Below are 20,041 nucleotides of genomic sequence, written 5' to 3'. Positions count from 1 at the left end.
CGCTCACCCTCCCGCATGGAGCGTAGGAAGGCGGCAAGGCGCAGATAAACTCCAGGGTCCCCCTGGTGGTAGCAGAAACCACGAGATGACGTCAGCAGCTGGCAGGTCCCTGTGGCCCTGGAAGGTGTAGTGGCCTCAAGGTGCCAAAGCGTCGGCTGTGCCCCTTGAACCCCAAGTCCTCGCCGAGGCCCCAGGTCAGCACGTCCAACAGGTCGAGCCAGGCCTGTAATGTGAAATGTCTGGCCAGCCAAATTTAAAAAGCAGAAAGAAGCAGGTGAAATTAATGTTAATGATGTGTTCTTTAATCCAGTGTCACCAGAACATTCCCATTTCCTCGTGACATCAGTACAAAAGCGTATTAATGACTAGTTCACTCTGCTTGTGTCCGGTTATGTCTTCAACTCCAGCGTGCAAGTTACAGGCACAGCGCGTCTCAATTTGGATGCCCCATTATCCACCGTCGGAGTGGAATGCGGTCCTGCAGGAACAACACAGGTGCGTTTAAAGGGAAAATAATGTACACTGCTTCCGCCTCTCAGTTTAAATTCATCAGGGCACCAAACTCGGTGTTGAGTCGCCCTAGCGGTGTCCCGGCTCCGGCCAGGCACCGCCAGGCGCGGGAACAGCGCGTGGAAACCCGCCCGCGCTGCCGGGTGTGAGTGCCACCCAGTGGCCGTGTTTGGGAGTGCAGGGCTCCGCCAGGGCATTTTGAGACCGTTCCTGAAACCAGGCGTTTCTGTGAGCATTTGTTAGGGGTGGTGGGGAGGGACTCGTAGAGGAGGGGAGCGGGAAGAAGCAGGGGAGCTGTGTGTGTTCACTTCCAGCTCGCCACATCACTGCTCAGTGACGGGTGGCATCTGCCAGGGTTTCTTGCATGCGGGGCTGTGGGCACGAGCGAGGGGCCGTGCTGTCGTGGCCAGGCACAGGGTCTGCCCTGCACGGAAGTGCCTGCTGCGATTGCATTTCTAAGTGTAAACAGGGTTTCCACCGAAAAAATTCACTCACTGGTTCAAATATGTGAACCACGTTTGTTGACGCTGTAAAGTTCAACAATAGGATGTGCCGAGTCTGGTGCAGATGGCAGTGGGCCTTTGCACGGATACCAGGGAGCCCACTTTTGTTCAGCTTTCCCGTGGAAGCGCCTCCTTTGTCACTTGGAATCCAGTACGGGCTGATGCAGAAACTGACAGCAAGTTGCTTACCAACCGGTCATGATTACTTGCCTGGCAATGACACGAATTCCTTGATGAGTTCATATCTGCTCCGGAACGTCGCTAGAATAGTTACAGCGGAACTCGTCGAAATGGAAATTTTCAGACCCCGCCTCGGAACGACTGAGTCAGACCCTGGCGGTGGCCCGGCCATCGGAGTCTCAGTGAGCCCTCCGGTGGTCTGCTGCATGGTCCTGCGTGGGAACCGCGTCCCTAGAGAGCAAGTCCCGTTGCCTAACTGCAACCGAGGTCTGTGCCTTAATGGGCCTCTGCTGTGCTAGCTGGGCCGTTAGAAACAGGTGACGAACGCCCGTTGGCAATTTGCGTGGCAACAGGACTCCCGTCTCAGACCACCGCACATCAGTGTCAGGACAGTGCGAAGCCTCTGTGAGGCTTTTTGGGGAGCCCTTCCCTGGTTCGGGGAGCTGCTCCAGTTGGGCCAGGCCTGGAGCACTCCCTGCCCGCAGTGTGACTATGTCAATGCTGGGGAGGGCTCTGTCTCACAGCGCAACTCGAAGTGGCCAAGCACGCAAGATGGCTGCGGGAGACCAAATGCCAGCGGGTGTCTTGTGGTGACATGAGAAGTGGCTGTCACAGGGACGGAGTGCTCAATGTCCCTGCACAAGGCAGCACTCTCCAAAGACAGACCCAAGTCATGTTCAGGGAGTCGTTTGGGGGCAGCTGGAATCAGACTTGGAAACCCCATTGATCGAATGTCTGTTGGCTCCAGGCTTGCGTCCTTGGGAGCGGGGAGAAGCCAGAGAGGAAGGTTTCAGGGGATATTGGAGGGCTGTAGATTTCATTTAAATTTGACCATTTTATCCTTTTCAGAGACAGGAATTGTAAAGCTGAAGTCACATTTCCCTTTGCTCTAGAAAGTGCATAAGTAACTGTTCATTAAAAAAGCAAATAAAAACGTCGTCTGTTGGCACCCGTCACTGAAGGCTCACGGCAGCATCACCACGCGTGTCCACTGTGGGCTGCGATGAAGACCCGGCAGGCACCCCAGACACGTCTGCTCCTCTGCGCCTCGGAAGGAAACCAGCAGATAAGGCCACACCCCAGCGGGGGTGAGAGACAGAGGGAGGCTCCTGGGTGTCCCCAACAGGGCCTCCAGCGTGGAAAGCACGCATGAGCCAGGGTCCCGCAGACCTCCCAGCAGCTGAACGAGGTCCTCTGAGCCTGGCCTGGTGCACAGTTCTGTGCGAGTTGCTGGAAACGCGCTCGATGCCCCCCACTTGGGCCCCCAGCACATCCTCAGTCCCAGATTCCGTAGCACCCGAAGGCAGGGGCGGCAGGGCAGAGTGCAGCCCTGTCGTCACCCCAGGCTGCCCCGCGTGTTGGGGAACGGAGCCTCCCTTAGCTTGGCGGCACTGGGGCCCCTCCCAGCCTCAGTCCACCAGGCGTGGTTGGCCCAGTGGGGCTCGGCTTCCCGTGGCCTGCACCTCTTGGGTGAGCACAGCTGGCGCTGTCTCCAGCTAGCGCCAGAGCAGCGGCCCCATCCAGGCTGGCACACTCCCGGGCCAGGGACCCCCGCTGGGCACCGGGCTCCAGGGAGGAGGCCGCCAGGAGCAGCAGCTCCACCTGGTGGCCCCTCCCCCAGCTGCAGCTGGGGAGCCAGGTGACGGCCTCAGAGAAGGGTTTGAGCATCGGAGGCTTCTCAGGAGCATGCGGATGGACAGCTCCTTGGACGACTGGGCTTGCTGCTGGTCAGGAGGGTTGGGGCTTGAGCCCATGTGACCAGGGCACCGCAGGAAATGCGGTTTCATTTCCCTGTCCTGGCCAGGCCTGGGGCAGGGCACACACAGCGGAGCAGGAGGGCCCAAAGGCCGCCCGCCAGGTGCTGACGCTGCAGCGGCGGGAGGTCTCGGGCCCGGCTCCCGGGTCCCTGGCCGGTGCCTGGCAGCTCTCGCCCTGCCTCATCGCTAGGTCTCTCCTGGGTTCTTTCTATTTCCTGCCTTCTGTCGGGAGGAGGCCTCCCCGTTACTCATGGATGACAGAGCCTGCGCTAAAGTTGCCAGCCCACGTGTGGAGCTGCTGATCCAGCTGAGACGCCGGAACACTTGCTTCCCCCGCCGGAAACGGCCTTTGCTGCGCATGGCCCGGCGGGCTGGGCTGCTGCGTGGGAACCTCCCGCTGATCCTCCCGCGCAGACAGGGAGAGGTTGCTGCCCCGTGAAAGGTTCTTTCTGTGGCCTCTGGTTTCCTGGAGGGGCTGGGCCCACCTCCCACGCCCACGGCAGGTACCACTCACCCGAGAAGTCAAGGCCGGAGGAAAACGTGGCTTGTCGAGAACCTGCCAGCCCGCCCCCAGCTCTGCCAGGTGCGCCAGGGACAAAGAGGAAGTGCGCAGCCCGGCTTGGCCTTGCTCTGAAGATGCCGATTTTCAGTGAGACAACCGTGCAATCGGGAGTTGGGAACTCGTGTAGCATCAGGCAAGCTGACGTCATCTGCATGACCTCATTCTGCACGAGTCAGGGGGGTGGGTGGCTGGGAGACGGGGGTGAGGGTGGGGGGAGGTTTCCTGAGGCAGGATGCATGCGAACCGGCCTCCAGATATGAGCAGACTCTGTCCAGGCTGACAAGGGGCAGAGGTTTGGTCCCCACCAGATAGCCAGGGACACTGGCTGCCTTCCCTACCTTCAGGGTCATGGGGTCCATAGCTTTCATTAGATTTTGAAAGAAGTCTGTGGCCCAAGAAAAGGTTAAGAAGTGTCAATGGATGTACGTAGACATCCTAAGTCATCCTTCCCAGGTATTTTGTGGGGAGAGCACTAAAGCCTCCAGGGCCTCACGCACCGTTCTTTACACACGAAAACCTCGATGAATATTTTGGAAGGGGTTGCGGGGAGTGACTTTTCCCATCGATACGCTTCTTCCTTTTCGATGACACGAGTGTTGCTCTGTATCAGGCACTCCTCGTGTGGCCCGGACTCCCTCCTGGGTGAGCTCCTACATGGAACGGTTGTGACTTTTTCTTTCCCACAGGCCCCAGTGCGTCCAGCAGGTGGAGGAAACGGTGGGGCCCAGGGCTCTGTGGTGCGGAGCAGCCGTGAGCACCCGTGCATGCCGAGGTCAGGGCGGGTGAGCGCAGGGAGGCACAGGGGGCACCGCATACGTGCACACAAGAGTTCCCGCATCTCCCGTGTGTTTGCTGCACACGTGGCTTCTGCTAACTCAGTCCTTTGTCACCAGAGGAGTCCACTGGGGGCTGCACCCACGGCCATCACAGCCGCCACGGTGCTGAGACCCCTGCAGCGGGCACCAGCCACCGTGCCGACTGCTTCCCCGGCATCTGTTTCACAGTTATCCTCTCAACCACCCTGTGGAGAAAGAACTGTTCTTGCTAACATTTGATGGACGAAGAACTGAGTCTTAGGCTGAATAACATGCTCAAGGTCACCCAGAGAGTAAGAAGAGGTGGGCCCAGGATGGGAATCGGCCTGTCCCAGACCTGCTGATGAACAGTGCGAAGGCTCTGGGCCCCGGGAGGGTCAGGATTCCCTGGAGTTTGGTTCTATTTTTTGTTTTTCCATCTGTTGGCTCCAGCAGCTTCGGCCAGATGGTGACGTCAACTCCTGTGCAGGCTCATTTTCTCCTCAGGAAGGGGTGCGGATAGGCCGGTTGTCGCAAGTCACAGCAGCAAAGTGGAGGGGACACCTGGCGCTCTGGGGGACGGGGCGTGGGGGTTACGGGGAGGTCCCCATGGCTAGGCGGTGTGCCAATGAGACAGCACCGTGCTCCAAAGGGACGGAAAATAGAGGCCGTATCAGTCTAGAGCCTCTGGGAGCATGTGGCTAATTAGGACTGTGGCAGAAGGGGGTTAGGAACCCAGGCTTGCAAACCTGTCGCCCAGTGTCCTCTTTGCTCTTCGGGGACACTGTCTGGATCACCAGGACACAGAAAACCCTCGCCGAGCTCTCATCAGTCTAGGACAGGATTGGTCTTGCCACCCGGGCAGCCACATTCTTAACGAGGAGGCCACCCAGCCTGCGTCCCTCCAGCTGCGCAGGCCGCCAGCCCTGGGGCTCAAAGGCACCCCCATTCTGTCTGCGGGTTTCATGCCTTTCAGATCCACCTTCTAGGACTGTAGGGCTGGGAATGCAATGGTCTGGGATGCACTTCCTTGGAAAATGGCCATATTTTTACTATTGGTTTGAATCTTATGAAATTGTCATTTTGTAGGTTGAATATTGGGAATTTTATTCAAATGAATGATTTCATTCCGGTAAGGTGAGGCGTGAGACGGTCGCTGGTCTCGGTGGGGCTGAAAGTGTCCGGTGGGTGTCAGGGCCGCAGGCGGGCGGGAGAGCGGTCAGAGCCCGGCAGCAGGTGCTCAGGTCCGGAGGGGAGCAGTCCCGGGACGAGAAGACCCAGGGCCTGACTTGAGGGCTGGAGGCGGAGGTGAGGGAGATGACAAGATCTCCACCAGGACGTCCTTCGTCCGGGTTCCGCGTCGTCAGCGCCTCCGTGCTGGGCCGGCCGGGTGTGAGCTGGGTGCTGAGTCCACAGACCCAGCCCAGGCCGGCCTCGCAGCCTCCCCCATGCTGAAGTTTCACCTGTTGCGTTTGGGATCTTTTAAAGTCGATACTTTCCTGTTTAATTTTACTTATTTATTTGTGAAACTTGGCGGTTTTCTCAAGAATGCATTGTTTTCCTTCTTTTTTAAAAAAAAATGGCCGGTGTTACTTGCCCATCGCCCTGTTTTCTTGCTATATTAGCATGTGGGGAAAATTATCTACGTTCTCACGATGGCTGGCGGGGCTATCCAACGCTGTCACCGCTGCGGAAGTGACACTGCCCCCCCCACGGCTGATCCACAGCCTGGAGCTCCCCGCGGCTCTCCTCCTGCCTGTGGTTTTGTGCGACAGCCAGCGCTCGCTGTCCTCTCCTGGGTCAGCGTTTACTTTCTCCTGGGAGTGACTCTCAGTCGCTCGTGTTTACTATTTTCTGCTTACAGATGGAAACAAGCAGATATCTGTGCTGTACACGTCGGCGTAGAACAGGATAAACAAATGCCCGTGTAGGCAGACGTGCTCTGCCGTTGAAATCGATACAGCCATGTCTCTTGTGACAAATGCCCTCAGGTAGCCCCGCATTCCGCCCCTCTCCACCACCTTCCCTTCACTTTTAAGTCATCACGAGTGATTGAGGGTTTTGTTTGATTGTCACCTCATGTATGTCTGTCTCCCTGCGAGGGCGAGGACTTGGTCACACTCACCTCTGCCTCCCAGGGGCCACCATGGTGACTGGTACCACATTGGGTGCGGCAAGTGTTTCTTAGTAAATGAATAGGAAAGTCTGGGCTGCTCGTGGGTGCTGGAGACATGGCCCCTGCCCCACGGAGGAGCTGGGCAGGGGGAGGACCTGGGGGACCCGTAGGGAGAGGCCCATACAGGCCCCTCCTGTCCACCACGCGGCCTGGTGTCCTGTGTGTCTCAGAGCTTAGGGACGCTCTGGCCCAGGCCAGGCCCCACACGCCACGCAAGCAGAGTGCCCCGGGGCTGTGCGGGGAGGACAGGCTCGCCGAGGAAAGGCAAATATTGTGAGGAAAGCATCGTGTTGGCAGGGGCTGCCCGACCACGTGAACTTTCTGGCTGCTCCAGGTGGATCGGGCTGTTAAGGAGCCCATGGGATTAATAACGCGTCTGCTGCTGGAAATGAGGGCAACGGCGTGTGGGTCGGGTCTGTTCTGACTCTGGGAAGCAGACTGGCTCCTCTCTCCTGACCCTCGACCTCACTGCTTCCTGGCTGGAGCAGCCCCAAGCTGTGACTGACCCCACAGGTACCAGCGCTGGCCTCTGTGTCACCTGGCACTCCTGACCCTGCCTGAGTCTTTGGGGTCTGCGCCCAGGACCCAGACTGCTCCTGTCTCCTGGCAGACTCTCAGCCTTCTCCTCCCGCGTCCTCCTCTGTGACATGCCTCTGGGTGGTTCACGGGGCACCTCCGTTGGCATCATCTGCCTTCATTATCGAGGGCCTGCCCTGTGTCGGCGACCGCGGCCTGCAGGATGTGCAGTGCCAAAAGGACAGGGAGATGAGGGTGTCGCGGTGGGAGGGCAAGTCCAGACAAGGCTTGAAGCGTCCGTCACCTGCTCTGCATCCGCGCTGCATGGGCCTGGAATGGGCGCCATCGCTGTGCATGAGATTATAACCTGCAGGGGTTTGTGGGCAGTTCAGAGAGACACTCTCCAAATGACACCTGGTCTAATCAATTCTTTTAGTTTGTGTTATTTCAAATTGGGCTCTGGTTCCAAGTCTCAACATGACCCAAGGGCAGGAGCTACGACTCTCCACCCCTGCGCAGCAGCAGAGCCTGGCGCTACGCGTAATTGCCCACCTCTGCCCATTATTCCCAGTAATGAACGGAGGGCCTGTGGCTCTGCAGCCCAGATGTTTTGGTGATGTCAGGGGCGCGGGGCGTTGACGACTTAATTTTCTTAGAAACTGCAACATCATCTGTCACTGCCCGCGAAAATGAAAATCACTGCGCTCTGCCCAGCAGTGCAGTCACTTCCGATTTGGGGGAGGCCGGAGAGGAGGTCAGCCCGGCTCAGCGCGAGGGAGGGAGGAGGAGCCGTCAACCCCCCCAACCCCCCTCGCCCCAGGTGAGGCTCCCCTCGGCAGAGCGCGGCGGAGACGCCCGCAGCGGCCCCCTCGGTGGGAGAAAGAGCAGTGCTGGCTGTTCGGTGTCTATTTCGCTCACCGGAATATGCTCTTCGAGAGGGAGGGGCAGGGGGAGCCCGGAAACAGGAAAGCGGAAGAGAACGCACAGCAGTGGAGGGCGGGAACCCTCGTGGCCGTCCCAGGCCCCGGAGCGGGAAGGAGGCGTCCAGCCGAGGCTCCTCCAGGAGAGCTGCCCGGTGCGCTGCAGGTGGCCGTGAGGACTGACCGGTCCTAGGGGCTCAGCGGGCCGACGTTCCCAGCGACCTGGGATGCTGGGGGCTGCGAGCTGGCCTTGGGCAGGGTGAAGTGGGGCGTAGAAGCCAGACGTCCGAGAGCCTGGGGTGAGAAGTGAGGCAGCTCCCACTGCCAGGCCGAGTCGTCCCCAGCGCTGGGCTGGGTGGTCTCCACTGCCAGGCCGGGTCGTCTTGTCTGTACAGACCACCTACGGATGCAACATCTCCTACACGATTGGGCCGTGTGTCTGATCTAAGCGTCTTCCCTCTGATGTGTAAGTTGAGACTATTCAGGTTGCAACTAACAGACAATGAACTCAAAGAACTCAAGTGAAAAGGGCTGCGGCTCCCTCCACCAGAAGGCCCACAGGCGGGGCTGGCTTCAGGCAGGTGCAGACCCACGGGCTCCGGCACAGGCGTTTCTCGGTTCTGGGTTCTGAGCCCTCCCGTGTCAGCTCCAATCCGGGCAGGTTTGCTGCACACAGCGGACTGAACTCATCATGCGTGTGAGGAGCAGGGGTGCAGGCTGGAGGGGAGGGAGGAAAGGAACCTGGAGGACAGACAGAAACGATTGCAAGACAAGCAACATTTGTTTACGACAACTTCGAGGGAAATGTCTACTGTAAACGCTGAACCGCATTTAGCTGCACACTTTATTCATTATTGCTACTTGAATCCATTAACAGCAAATGGATGATGGGAATTGGGAATATCCACAGACCACGGCAAAAGAAAAAATAAAGACGACCAGAGCCCAGAGACTCCGCACTGAGTGACGAAGTTGCCGTCCAGCAGGGAACTCGATGCAGTCGCATCTGGGTGGGCTGTTGGGGGGGCGACACTGGGGTAGGTCCCTTAAAACCCAAAGGCCACGCAGTGCTTCATTCTCTATCCAGAGCAAAGTCTCACGTGGTGCACCAGTACATGGCTCATCTGTGGCGCAGGCTCTGGGCTGCTTCCAGGAGTCCACACCGACCCTCGGGGCCACCTGGGGACTATGGCACCAGCCGCCATGTGAGGTCCCCTGCAGGGTTACGCGGACAGGTGCTGTGACAGGTCTGCACGGGTGTCAGCAGCCTAGGAGGTCAGGTCCGGGTTTATCAGCAGGGTAGGTGCTGGCAGTGGCCGTGGCCAGGGGCGCCTGTCATGGTGTTTAATTCGGGTGCTCCAAGCCGGTGAGGAGCTGCAAGTCTTCACACCTCAGAAAGCACATGCGTAAGAGCTCACGCTAAACTAACAGCCTACAGGCATGGCCTTTGCCCCCTAAGAAAAACACACACACAAAGTTAAAACTGCCTTGGAAAACTCAGAACACATGGCCTTTGTGTGGGAAGACAAGCGCGTGCCTTTCAGGATGGTGGCTCGTGCACGCATGTGCCACGTTCGGCAGAACACAAGGTCGGGGACAGGGGCTCCCAGAGCACAGAGCGCTTGGTGTGTCTCCACGATTTGCTCCTTCTTCCTTAGTTTTCTGGGGGCAAAGGCAGCAACAAACTCTTTGGGTCCCAAACAAGACATATTTCTGTTTGAGTAACACTCTAAACCAACTTCATTATAATGACAACACAATACACCAAGGCGGAGCTATACAGAATTTTTCCCCCAAGGTTTTTAGAACGGTAAAAGTAATCAGATGCCTCCGGGCAGCTTTCAGAGGAATATTGGCTCCCACCGTTTGGGTGTTTGATAGTTAGTCACCCTCCCCCAAAAAGGTAAGTATTTCGAGACAGGTATAAAGAATTGCTAGATGTAATAACATTGTTGTTGTCAAAATAAAGGACGGGAACAGAGCCCCGCTGCAGCGGTCTTGGGAGAGGGGGCCGTACGTGCAGGACAGTGCGAGCGGGCGGGAGCGTTCATGGGAGAGGCACCAGCGCTTTCGCGAGTTTTCATAATTCATTTCTCACATTCAGAGAAAAGATTCTGTAAACGGCGAGAAGCGTCTTGACCACCAGCCCCTGCTGTCAGGCAAAGAGAAGCGCAGCCAGGAGAGCCGCTGCGTGAGGACTCCCTGCGCGAACATACTTTCCTGTGATGGAAACCACTGCAGGGGGCCTGAGCCCCAAGCAAATGCGGATTTGCTCAGATAATGATCTGGATAGCACTGACGCTGCAAAGTGTCCATGTTTGTCATTTTTGTCAGGTATGCAAAATGCTGACTCTTCCAGCAATTCCAACATTACGGAACCATTTTGCAGTTTCCTGGCATGGTGTGAGAGTGAACTAAAGGTGGGTAAATTCTCGGGGCTCACCCTTTTTTCAAAACTTTGCAGGTAAAGTCTCACCCCAAAGGGCTCCACACTCATATCCCCATTTTTCTAAAAGTCAGTTTCTTTACAAAAAAGTTGATTATCTTTTTTAAAAATGAGTAACTTTGCAAGAGCTTTAACAGAAGACACTTTCGATCTAGTCCGCAGGGAGGGCACTTTTGAGGAGTGACCAGAACATTTTGTGGCAGGACTAGCAGTTGCCGGGTGTGGCGGGCAGTGTCTAGGGTGGATTCACTCCCCGAGTAATGCCACCTCCGGCTCAGACTCGCCCACTCGCTCCTGACGAAGAGAATGTTGGGCATCTCACGCACTTATTCCTAAGCATTAGGAGTAGAATCTTTAAAAATCAGTGTTCCACCAAATCACGCCCCAGGAAAGCGTATGCGGCATGGGGGCCCTGGATTCCACGGAGGGAGGGAGGGAGGAAGGCAGAATCCACGTGAAATCTTCACACCTATAATTTTTCACCTTACAAGCCCCTAAGTTCCTGTTGTTTAACCTGACTTTAGCTGAATTTTGTCCCTTGTAACTGAAAAAGTTCTAAATCAAAATCCTATGTTTATAAAAGAGGAGAATGAAAGTATCAAGCCCCCAATTTTGCTGTGCGCGCACAGCGTAAACCAGGGGCGGACATTACGAATTGGGATCTCGCGAGTTTATTCACTGAGACGGTTTATTTACAGCACTTTGTAAAATGAGAGCCTTTCTCAGGGCGCCACAGGATGTGAGCCCATTTGTTTGGTTTCTAGAACAGCGGGGACCCATTTCCACAGTGTCCTCTTTCTACGATCAACCAGAACATGTTTAAATGCTTCTGAAATCCGTGTAGAAAACGGCGATGTTTCCCAGCAGGGTTCCTTGGCGCTTAACACGTGACACAGGTGAGTTGTTTTATCACGTAACCTTTGGTAAGAGAACCGGCTGTTTGCGAGGTCAGGTCACAGACTTCTAAAGCCAACGTGGAGGGGGACAGGGCTTCCCCCTGGACTCCCCCTCTGTGACAGGTACTTCCCAAGCCCACCCTCGTTGCGTAAATCAGAACCTCCAGGGAGGGGCCCGGGCGTCCGTATGTTTACAGCCAGGTCTGATTCCCAGGCTTGGGGGGGTCTCCTCGCCGCCTGCAGAGACGGCCGTGCCCTAAAGTCAGTAGCGCCTTTACAAAGAACCCGCACTTCCGAATTCTAGAGAATTCTCAATGCACGTGTAGAATTGAGCCTGTTCCGGGCCACCTGGCGGGACCTGGAGGCCTGTGCTTCCCCCCTCGCCCTCACCGATGGACAATGGCGCCTTCCTCTGGGAGAACGGGGCGCGTCCGCACCCGGGGTCGGGTTGGGGCCCTCTACAACTACAGCAGCTCCCGGAAAGGTCAGCCCTGATGGCCGGAGGAATGACTGACACTGTCGGTTTATCTTCCCGTTGTGGAAAGTCCTCTGTTCTTTAGAGGAACGTGCAAGAGACTGGTTTCACAGGGCAACGAGCCCAGAGACAGGGCGGACAGCAGACAGAATGATCATGAACGCAGCCCGCGGCCCCTCGCGAAACACGCGCTGGATGACGCACGTGGGACGTGAGTCGAGAACTCCCGAGTTACTGCTCTAGGGTGGGGGCCAGGGCAGACTGGGCCGGGCCATGCCCTCGTCCGGCAGTCTGAGTGCGGGTCAAGCGTGATTACAGGAGCAGGGCGAGTCGGGCTGATGTCCCATAGCTGAAAAGCGGGCAGAGCTGTTTACCTGGAGTCTCTCTGCACACGCAGATAAAGTAATGGCAGCGCTAAGGCAGCCTCCCGTCGCGGGGCGCTGCGGGGGCGGGCGCCGCCCTTCCCACTGGACGCCCTCACAGCGGGGAGCCGCCCGTGTGCAGGGTGCTGCCCGCGCTCGCCCCACTCGCGCGTCCACACTGCCTGTGGGCCCCCTCCTAGTAACTTCGGATGAATGAATCTTCTGGATCCAAAGCTCTTTCGCCAAGCTTCCCCTGTGTTCTGCTGACCACAAAGCAGGACAAGGGTAAGGATGGAACCCAGGTCTAACCAGCTCTGCCGACCCCGTCTCCTTTCTGCAAAATGGGACTCGCGCCTCCCACACCCACCTCACAAGTTCCGCTGAAATGAGAGTGTAGAAGGGACTATGATGTATTTTGAATCTATAAAATATAATGTTTATACCATATGACCTTATGCGCAGGAGAAGCAGGGGGAACTCCTTTGTTAGTAGCTCGAGGACACCCACGTGGGCTTCCATGTACCATAACCAGGGAACGCAGCGATGACGCCAGGTGGTGGCCCAGGCCAGGCAGCCACAGCTCGGGGGTCTAGGTGGGGGGAGTCCCGCAAATGCCAACCTCCCAGCCAGTGGGAGCCTGAGTCGCCCACGGGCATGGCCTCAAGGGAAAGATGTGCTCAGCGGAAAGGAGAGAGAGCCCCTAAGTCTCCTCAACTTGTTTTCAAAAGCCTGAATTCCAGAGGAATTTGGTGTCAACATGTTGCCTTGGCCAGAAGCTCAGCCCAGACTTTCCCCACATCCTGCCCCAGACTAGAAAAATTCTTCTGTCCTGGAGGGAGAGACCACAAGAAGTCGGGGTGGAAATGGGAGGAGAGGGCTGGTCCCAGGAAGGGGGGCAGCGAGTCAGGCATGCGTCTGTCTGGCTGCGTCTCAGACTTGCCCTGGAGGAGCTGTGCAGAAGTCGACGTCCCAGGTGCTGGGGCAAAAGGGTCAGCCGGGCCCGCACCTCACTCCATACACAAAAATTATCCAAAAGTAGATCTGCATCCTAAACACAAGAGATGAAACTATGAGACTCTGAGAAGAAAACATGGAATAAATCTTCGTGACCTTGGATTTGGCAATGGATTCTTACATGTGACACCAAAGTCATAAGCAATGATCTGGACTTCATTAAAATTAAAAATAAATTGTGCATCAAAGGACATTATCAAGGAAGTGAAAAGGCAACTTACAAAGGGGAGAAAATGTTTTCAAATCAAATATCTGACAAGAGTCTAGTATCCAGAATATGTAAAGAACCCTTACAACTCAGCGCGAAAAGACAACCTAATTGAAAAACGGGCAAAGGATCTGAATAGACATGTCTCCAAAAATATACAAACAGCCAATGAGCACCTGACAAGATGTTTGGCATCGCTGATCATTAGGGAAATCAAATCAAAACCACAATGAGATACCACTTCACAGCCACTGGGATGGCTATAAAACAAACAAAAATCTGAAAATAAGGAGTATTGGTGAAGATGTGGGAAAATGGGGATCCTCGTACATTGCTGTTGGGAATATAAAATGGTCCAGCCTTATGGAAAACAGCTTGGCATTTCCTCAAAAAGTTAAACATAGAATTACCTTACAACCCAGAAATTCCACTCCTAGGTGTATACCCAAAAGAACTGAAAACAGGTATCCAAACAAATACCAGTACATAAGCGTTCATAGCAGCACTATTCATAACAGCCAAAACGTAAAAACAACCCAAACGGCTGTCAGTAAATAAATGGAGAAACAAGGTTATGGTATATACGACACAGGGAATATTACCAGCCGTAAAAAGGAATGAATAGTGATACGTGTTATGATGAGGATGAACCTCGAAAACATTATTCTAAGTGGAAAAAGCCACAGATAAAAGGTCATATATTGCAGGATTCCATTTATATGAAATGTTCAAAATAGGTAAATCCATTCAAGCAGAAAGTGGGTTGATTGCCAGGGTGGGGGTTGAGGGTAGATGGGGCAGTTTTATTTTAGGGTCATGAGAATGTTCTGGAACCAGAGGGGTGATGTGTGCACAGCTTTGCAAGTGCACTTAGCATCACTGAGTTGTTCACTTTAAAATGGTTAATTTCATGTTATGTGAATTTCACCTCAGTAAAAAAAAAAAATTCAACGTTCTTCTTTTTACTGGTTGAAATCAGAGAGGAGCAGCGCCAGGTGTCAGCACTTTGGTTCAAGTCCTCCGGGTGACGTGAACTTGTTGCAGGGGCTGAGACCCCCGGATCTCGGCAGAAGGGAAGGCGGGTGTCCATGTCCCCAGTGTCCCACGCATGTCACGGGGGGTGGGGGAGGAGCTGCCAGACACATTTAAAATGAGGGTTTCAGATTCAACTGAATTATTAAGTATAAACTTCAGTGCCACTCTATGGTAGGGAAAACAGTTACTTTTTAAGAGTCTTAGCATAGTTTCTTATTTCTATAATTAATCAGCTTCAGAACAATCTGGGATAGAAATAAAGTATCAAAACATGATGATCTACTATTTCTATTTATTACTTCAGGATGGTTCCAAGGGACAGGTCCAGTCTCATAAATGGAAGTTCTTCTAATGCTTTTTCTGTTCTCTTAAGTCAAGAATGTGACAGTGTTTAAAAAAGTCTTGACCAAAAATAATGTATAAGCAAGTAGAGCCAAATAGTTGTTCTCTCCTGTCTTTTTCCCCCTAGTTTTATCTACTGAGACCCCCCTGTGGAGCATCATTCCCACACTCCTGGTGCCTGCCCCGCCTGGGGCGCCTCACCCCTGCCCCATTCCATCCTGTCTTCTACTTCCTCCACGGAAGCCCCCCACTCAATTGCAGTCACTTACCTCCCAGCTGGTTGTGAATGCGTGTGTGTGTGTGCGTGCGTGCGTGCGTGCGTGCGCACGTGTGTGCGTGTGTGTGTTTTCCTGAGGACGGGCGTGGGGCCCTGAGCTGTGAGCTCTCGTGTGCCACCGCCAATGGTAGCTGCGGAAGCCTTTGTTAGTTTAACCAGAACTCATGACTACGCCTTTCCCGGGTCCTTCAAGGCTCATCCTCATTCAAATATTTGAAGAGCAACTGTGTCCTGGGTGTTGGCAAAATGGAGAGAGCCAACGCTGCCTCTTCTAGAAACCTCGCGGTCTGGTGAGATCGGTGCTACGACAGCGGCTTGACATGTTTTAGAGACATGGAGAAGGACGCCAGAGAGGAGCTGCTCTGGGATGCCAGGGTCCTCTCTGAGCAGGTGACTCCGCAGTGGCCTTGGGGGATGAGGAGACTTACCCAGGCGGACACTTTATAGATCTTGCTTCCAGCCTAGCAGGTTCTCGTCCCCTTGGAGCCGAGCCCTGTGCGGCATTTCCTTCCCTGAGCCTTGCGGGCGCCTGCTGGTCCACTGAGGTGCTCTGTGGGGGAGGGGCGGGGTGGGAGAGGGTCTGTTCTCAGCCCTGCACTATTGGCTTTTGGGCCAGGTAACTCCCTGCTGTGGAGCTGTCCTGGGCACTGTAGGGTGTCCAGCAGCCTCCCTGGCTTCCACCCACTAGATGTCGGTCAAGCAACCCCCTCAACCCCTCCCAGTCACCCCTCCCCCACCCCGCCCCCAGTTTTCACAACAAAAATTGTCTCTGGGCATCCCAAGTGTCCCCTGGGGGCATTCTCTTAGAGCGTCTCCGAGATTCACAAGGCAGGTTTCTACAGGGCTTCTCAGAGACTTAAAAGGTCATTTCACCTGCATCTCCTAAACTTACCTGGCGGCCTAGCCCTTATATTCACACGCTCTCTATTAGCATTCCTTGGAACTCGGGTTTTATAAAACGCGCCGTGGAAAAGGCTGGTTTAGGAAGTATTCCATCTGTGAGGGGCTGACGGAGGGTCCTAGGCGGAGGAACAGCACCATGCGTGTCGCCGAGAGCGCGCCTCTTCCACGCGGAGCCCCGCCACCGTGGGTCACCTCCGTCCGAAGGTGAGGGCTGGAAGCAAAGCTAAGCCCTGGAGATGGAGACATCGACATCTGGACAGTCTCGTTATCTCCCTGGGGTGGAGACCGGGGCAGGGAGAGTGGGTTTGTGGAAGTCCTGTTGAGACCCAGCCGCCAGCCTGCCCTGACGCCTGCTCTACCTGCCAGCGCCCTCAGGCCCACTCCGTCTCCTCTGTGCTTTTCCCGTCTTCAGACGGTGCCCTTAAGTGCCGTTTCACCTGCATAAAAATGTGGGGAGACCCCTCCCCACCCACCCCCCACAGTCAGCCTCACGACTTCCAGCGGGGCATGGCGACATTGTCTGCTCCGGGCTAGATCCTGCGCGCGCACGTTTACGGGCACACCCGTGTGTCTCTGCTGGACTTTCACGCCAAGTGTCAGAAGATGCTTTTTTCTCCTTGCAGTGCTCGGGTCCGGGCACACAAGAGATTTGGGGTTGACAAGTTGTTCTTCTGCTCAGTAGAAACGTGCTTTTTCTGCCTTACATAAAGCATCAGGGAAACCAGATGTATACCCTTGAATATTTATTGTCTCACAGCTTCTTCTATTAATAATTCATCACACATAGTAACGTCTACCCATCAACGAGGGCTACACGGGCAGGGAGAAGGAACAGAGGAAGCCCCTCCTCCCTCCTCCCATGCTGGAAGTCCCTGAACCCTAACCAGACAGATGGGGAGCCACATGCCCTGTTTGGATCATCCTGTGAAAGATAATAAACACACTTTGTTGGGATTTTCTATAACAAGCTTTTATGACTTTAATAAATCACGGGGAGAAATCATCAGGAAAAAAAGCATCGCTTCTCCAGCCAAACTCCTAAGACGAACATTTGGCTTCTTTCAGCATTATGGGGCCAAATACTGTTGCTAAATTAGTCTATTTTAAATACATGAAGCAGCTTTCTGCCTCATGCAAATTACCTTTGTCTTCAGTTCATACAGCTTTCAAAATTATAAACGCCTTTGTTTCTGATTATAAGTTATATTCTGTGTCAGAAAATATTAAGTGAAAAGAAAAAGTCCCTTGTAATCGTAACACAGAGATAAGCGCCGTTTGCATCTTGCTTTATAATCTTCTAGGATAGATGAACCTACACGTATAAATACATACTGAGGAAGAAAGGTGGTATCAGACTATAATGTCTTGTTTTATAAATTGCTTTTAGAAGATATACATTGCAGTTCTCGCGTCCTATAATTTATACACACACACACACACACACACAATGCAACGGCTTCACGGCATTCCGTTGTGCATATCATTCTGTAACGTCTAATTGTCTACTGGTTAATATTAAAATTGCTTCTACTTTTTTCCTACTATTAAAAAAAAAGCGCTGTGATGAGCTCTCTTGTATCACCATGTCTTGTGACCAATCTCCTTTTCCTTCCCTCCCTCCGTCCTGCGTCTCGACAGGGAATGTCTGTGCCCCCAGATCTCTCTGTCATCTCACTGCACTCCAGGGGACACGGAACAGCAGGTGATGATGTCCTGAGCATTCTACCTGCAGGTCAAGCTTTTTGCACCGCCGTTAAGACGCAGGGGCAGAATCGGCAGAATGAACGCAGGATAGTCACGCGCGGGCCGATCGCCGCGGGATCGGCATCTTGCTCAAAGAAACAATTGGGAAGGTAGTCACAGAGTCACCCTGCGGGGAACGCAAAAGCTGTGTCACGGGACTAATTGAATTGTAGATTTGAGAGCTAGAGAGCCCAGCCCATGGACATTGGGTTTCGATGTTATAATAAGATGATCGTAGAATTTTCCTGAAGACAGAAGGCTATGCAGATTGTTTTCTCAAGGACTTATGACAAAGGGTAGTGTCAGAGCACTCAGCAACGGCAGCCGGCAAACAGCACAGCAGGTCACACAAGCCCCAAAACACCTCCGAAGACGGCATCGCTGCCCTGCCACCCAGCGCCGCTTCTCCCTGCTGTAGCATCTGCTGTCCCCTGGGACACTGCACCACCCTTGACAGCGCAAGTCACTGCCAACCGACTCCAGTGCAAGCTCGCCGGTGTCTCTTCTTATGAGGACACCACTCCTACCATGAGGGCCCCACTCTCATTCCCTCATCTAACCCCAGTCGCCTCCCACAGACCCCATCTCCAAATACCATCACGCGGGGGCTAGGGCTTTAACATATGTATTTTGTGGGGGACACAGCAGTTCAGAGCAGTGGGGTTTGTGCCTTAGCAGAAAAGTTTGAAAACAACATTCACGTAGACTAGAGGATACAGGTGAGATGGAAGAGCAGCTGTATTTGGGTGAATTTGATTCTGAGGACTGAATTCTGATCTTTTGCTCAAAATTCCTTCCTAAGGGGGCCTGATGAGTCATGCTCACAAATGGTAAAATCCCACTAGGCAGGTTTTGTTAACCAAATATAGTGTGGTTTACTTCCCAGCCTGATTCTGGTGTAACATTAGCATCACCTGAAAGCTGCAGAGCCCCATCTTAGCTCAGGCATCCAGCAGATCCTTATCCTAACTTGAGAGAGCCTCCTGTCTGCCCCTCCCACAGTGCTCACAGCTCTATCTTAAATCAAGCATTTCCTTTCTGGTCTTTTCCATAAAGCCTAACTCTCTCAGCCAATTGTCAGCCAAAGAGTCTTTACACCCACCTATAACCTGTAAGCCCCCCCTTCGAGATGCCCCACCTTTTTGGGCCAAGCCAATGGACGCCTCCCATGTATTGCTTTATGACTTTACCTGTAACTCCTGTCTCCCTGAAATGTATAAAACCAAACTGTGACCCAGCCACGGCGAGTCCACTTGCTCAAGGCTTCTTGGGAGTGGCTCCGGGCCACAGTCCTCAAATTTGGCTCAGAATAAACCTCTTTCAAGTATTTCAGAGTTTGGACTTTTCTATCCACAATTCTTTTTTCTTGGAGCCAGCTCTAATGAACACTACAGCAAACAACTTTTATTTTGTTGTTGAATATCAGAGATAAAGGGTTTTTTTTAACTTTTTTTTAAGTCAGCTTTTATTGTTTTAAAGACCCATGTGCAGATATGATTAGTTCAAAAGCAACAAACCCATCATTTTTAAAACAAAGTTTCAATGTGCTGGTCTCTGGTTAAGAGTTCCTTTAGCTCTGCAAACCCCGTGAGCAGGGCCACCGGTAAGCTATTTGTTTGAACAATAGATCTGCAAGCCATGCCCTAATCTCTAATTAGGACCTTGGCTAGCAAGCATGCTATCGGTTTTGGAGAAAATTATCTAAGGTCCAGTGCCTGGGGCATAAACATGACCTGCCACTGTGTTGGTGGTTGCCCTGCTACCTGCAGGAGGAAACTCAGAAAACAGAAGAAATTTAGCTCCGACAGCAACCAGGAAGCAGGAGGTGGGCTGATTTTTACCCATACCAGGAGTGAAGACTGGCTTCCCATGGTTATGAAGAATATAAAATTACGGTTCTTTCAGGCCAGAATGGATTTCTTGGAGTCCGACTGATATTGGCACAGTCTGGGCGCCAACGCTGCTGGATCAACAGCGGCAGTAGCAGCGCTCTCAAAGCAACTGTGGCCCCAGGTTGTTTACAGGACCGACTTTGATGCCTCTAACCTCTTCCCTGTGTGCTCTGGGGCGTGGGGAGGACTCATCTGGCTTCTCAGAACTTGCGGGGAGAAGTGACCACAGCGGTGAGCGCCCTTCATCTTCTCCAAGAGCGATTACTCCCCCTCGTACGGACAGCCTCCCGAAGCACTTACAGGTTTTATTACAATAATTATTTTATTGTCTGGCTTCTGATAAGCTGCCTCAAAATCTTCCAAGGACCAAGGAGGGAAGCAACGATTTTGTTGTGAACTTCACGCTTCAATTAGAACACAGAGACTTAGCTGGGGAAGAAGCGGTGAATGAAAAATGTTGGTTATTTTTTAAAGTAGTCTGCTTACACCAGGGAGGAATAGCATGCGGGCCAGTGCTTCCCTTCTCAAGG

The sequence above is a fragment of the Propithecus coquereli genome, unplaced genomic scaffold (genome assembly GCF_000956105.1).
Source record: "Propithecus coquereli isolate 6110/MARCELLA unplaced genomic scaffold, Pcoq_1.0 Scaffold439, whole genome shotgun sequence".
Classification (NCBI taxonomy): domain Eukaryota; kingdom Metazoa; phylum Chordata; class Mammalia; order Primates; family Indriidae; genus Propithecus; species Propithecus coquereli.
Note: the sequence above shows the minus strand (reverse complement) of the source record.